Raw genomic sequence first — 4,183 nt, 5'->3', positions numbered from 1 at the left:
ACAGCCAGAGTACTCATAGATGTAGAGCGAGGAGAGCTAGTGCTGAGAATACATGATGAGTAGCTCACTTTCAATGTTTTTAACCTCTCACAAGAATCAAGTCAAGAGAACAAAGAATCAAGAGAAGAGCAGAATGAAGCACTGATGCAAGAAACAAGCAAGGAAGCACAATCAACACAATTGGAAACCCCATTGGTTGGGAAGCCATGTATTCAAGAAGAACCTCATTCAAAGGTAACTCAAGGGAAGCTGAGCAAACCAGAGTCATGCAAAGCTAGCAACAAAGAGTCCTTAGGGAAAGAATCTATAGAAAGCAAGACAGCATCAATGGGAACAAGGAGGAAAGTACCCAGAAGATGGAGAAACAAGAAGATCCCTACAGAAGATTTCTCCCCAGGAGATGAAGTGATCTCTGCTCACTATCCAACCATCCCACCTCATCTTCCCACCATCCCATCTCAGCTACCTCAAGTGTACACCATCAACAAAATCTTGTCCCTAGAGCATATGGAGCTTATCAACAAGGCCAATGGACATAGGTTCACTACAAGAGGAGAAGACTTCAAGCACTATCAACCACCTTGACAAGGACCAAACATCAAGCTAATGACGCTAAAGAAGCGCTCCATGGGAGGTAACCCATGTTCTATACCCTCTCTCTTAAATTTCTAATAGTAGTAATAAGGCAGATTTCATGGATTTTTAATTCAACTTTGACAACAAATATAAAACTCCTTTACATGCAGCGTATAGTACATAATAAGTTTGGTGTTCAAGGCACACCAAGTGGGCATGAACATACTTTATGAGATAACATTCCTTTTCCCCAAACTTGCTGTATCATATGATCACAAACAAGTTTGGTGTACCACGTTGCATGCAAAAGGGGGTTGAGTTGTTGATTGATTTGCATTCATGGAAACCATTTAGTCATGTAAAAACAAAAGAAAGAGAAATTTTTTTTAGTTCACACTTTTTCCCACCAAAAATTTCAAATAACTGATTGCAATTTTTCTTCGTATATAGGGAATCAAAAAGGACATTGATGGTACTTGATAGGGCAATTAAAGAAGGGAGATTCGGCCACTACACCAAGGGAATTTCACACTTGTCTTCATGGGGAATGTCCTTTGATGTGTTGCCATGCAACATTGGGAGAGGATAATTTTGGGGACCGAACCAAGACCCCCATAAAGGAGGTGATCCTTGTGCTCATTCAATCCTAAAACCCCAACCGTCCACTATCAAATAACACCATCAATCCACACCCTTCAATCAATTGCCATCTTTCTATATAAACCCCTTCACACAACCTCTCCGTACACACTTCAAATTCTCACCCTTCCTACTCCCTTCTTTCGGGCATACCCTCCACCAAAGGCTTCACATACACCCTCCTAGCCATCTTGAGGTTGACCAATACATCAACTATTCTGCATGGCATCATCAAGTTCCAAAAGGCGAAGAGGAAAGGAACCCATGGAGCAGCCTTCCTTCGACACCGGGAGATTTAAAACATCCTTCCATGAGCTCGAGTTCGAACGAATAAAGGACAAAAAGATACTGCCTGAGTTAACATTCCAGTTCAACAAAGATGAATGTCCACAAATTCGAGAGAAGATTGAGCAAAGAGGTTGGCAAAGGCTCACCAATCTGGAAACAAGAATTAATGCAAACCTCATCAAGGAATTCTATGCAAATGTGGTTAGAGAAGATAAGACCATGAACCCCACCTTCAAGAGTTACGTAAGAGGAACAGAGGTGGATTTCAGCCCTGATGCCATAACAAGGGTTCTCCAGCTGAAATCACCACGTTTTGTTGAACTCGGCTATCAAGAAAGAATAAATAATGGCCCCAATGATGATGAAGTGGAAGAAATTACGGGTGACATATGTCTTTTGGGGTCTGACTGGGAAAGGTATGCGGATGGGAGGCCTCGGTTCATCAAAAGAGGGGACCTCACCCCGGAAGCCAAGGGATGGTTTGAGCTCGTGAGACGATCCATCCTCCCAACTGCAAACAATTCTAAGGTCAACATCGCTAGAGCCACTATGGTACATTGCTTAATAAAGGGTGGGGGTATCAATGTGCATGAAATCATAGCTGAGGGAATTCAAGAGTCAGCAGAGAAGAGTGATTCAGGTGCTAGACTTTGGTACCCCAGCACCATTTTCAGATTATGCACAAAAGCCAAGGTGGTCTTCCAGGACAGTAATCCAGTGTGGGTAGGTCTTGGGAGGTCACTTACACTTCAACGCATAATGCATTTGACACCAACTCAACAGCAGAAAAGACCCCATCTAAAGAAGAGGACATCAGGAAAAGAGCTTCTCCAAGAAGAACCCCAACCAACAGAACATCATCAAGAAGGATATTATGACCCAACCAACATCAATTTGGGTCACATTCGAGGATCCATTGACGATTTATCAAGGATATACATGGAAGGACAAGAACAACAGTTGCAATTTCAATCTCAAAGAATGGATCGTCAAGAGGAAATGCTAACAAATTGGATGAATCAACAAGGGAAATGGCAGAAACAGCTAATGAAGCAACAATAAGAGCACTACTCTCAGCTCATTCAAGCCATCAATCAAGTGTCTAAAAGGCAAGAAAGCCAGGATAAACGCCTCCAAGAACTCAATCAACGCCAGATGGCTCAAATGAAAGCATTCAACAAATTCAGTGTGCTCAATGAAGGAAGGCAACTGCATCGAGAAGAATTCAGCATCAACACTCAGGCAAGGTTAAACTATATGACTGAGTATATGCATAACTTGCACCCTGACATCCCAAGTTATGAGGCAGTTTGCAAGAACTTAACAGAGCAAGAAGAGGGAAAGGTGAAACAGCAGAAGGAAGCGTTAAAGAAGAAGATGGAGGATGCTGGTTTTTGGAAAAAGCTGATAAGAAAGCGCAAGGGGAATGGAGATTCAAGCAGTCAAGGAGGATCCCAAGACAAAAGAACATGATTATTAAAGGTGGTGAAGTTCCTTCTTAGTTTACCTTTTTCAAAGCTTTAAATAAGGAAAATCATGTATGAAATAGAACATGCTTCCATGAGTAGTTTAGGACTTTCAATTCTGCATTTAAGCTTTGTTGCTTAGGTTAAATGTGCTAGCTTAATGTCTTGAGTGTTCACTTTCATCTTTCTTACTTGTATGCATGTCTCTTTAAGTTAATCAAAAAGAAAATGTTATGAAAAGAACAAGAGTGGAGTTATTTTATGAAGTGCATTCTGAATGTTTGTGGTAGGATGATTAGTAAGCTAAGTTGGTTCACCAAATAAGAAAAGAAAGCAACTATCTATCCTGAGTCCTATGTTTGAGACACACCCTTTGAGACTAACTAAAGAATAAGATCCCAATAAGAAAAGAGGAAGAGCAATAAAAGTGAAAAAGAAAGAAACACAATAAGAAACAATGCTAGGCACCAAAGGTTTCAAAATTGAGGCATGTGTCTGTGGTGTTTATGTACAAGGGATATACTTTGATGAATAAGCTCTTTGGGGTGCCTTATCACTTGGTAACTTGGATTAACTAATCCGGGATTATCAGCTGAAAGTCCACTATCAAGAGTAACCTTTGCTATAGAACACTTAGTAACCCAAAGAGGTGCTGGACACCAAGGTCTCAAGAAAGGAAAAATAACAAACCATGTTCCTGTGGTGTGTATGTTTGATGGAAAGAGACTTGAGAAAGTAAGTCCTTAGGGGTGTCTTAACACCTAGCACCTTAAACCAACTGGTTTGGGAGTGTTGGCTGAAAGCTTATCATAAAGAGTCGCCCTCTTACAAAGCACTTAGCGAAAAGAAAAATAAACTTTGAAAAAAAGAAGAAGGAAGGATCGATAAGAAAGAAGTCTCAAAGGATGCAATCAAGAAGTGACCAAGGAGTTGATAAAGGCTTGAAACCTAAAGGGGAGGAACCTAAGTTGCTATGCATGAAACCCCAGAAACCAGGAATTCTACTTCTATTTTATCTTCTTGCTCTTTCATTTCATTCTTCTTATGCTTCAGTACTTGCTTAGGGACAAGCAAGCTTTAAGTTTGGTGTTGTGATGCCAGGGCATCTAGGCCAGTTTCATTGACCTTTTCTTTACTGTTTTAGGGTAGTTTCATGCATTTTCTTAGTGAATAAGACAAGTTTTATATGAAAATACACTCACACCTTCATTCAA

Source organism: Arachis hypogaea, chromosome 3 (assembly GCF_003086295.3).
Source record: "Arachis hypogaea cultivar Tifrunner chromosome 3, arahy.Tifrunner.gnm2.J5K5, whole genome shotgun sequence".
NCBI lineage: Eukaryota > Viridiplantae > Streptophyta > Magnoliopsida > Fabales > Fabaceae > Arachis > Arachis hypogaea.
The sequence above is the reverse complement of the archived record's forward strand: the minus strand, read 5'-3'. Positions refer to the sequence as shown.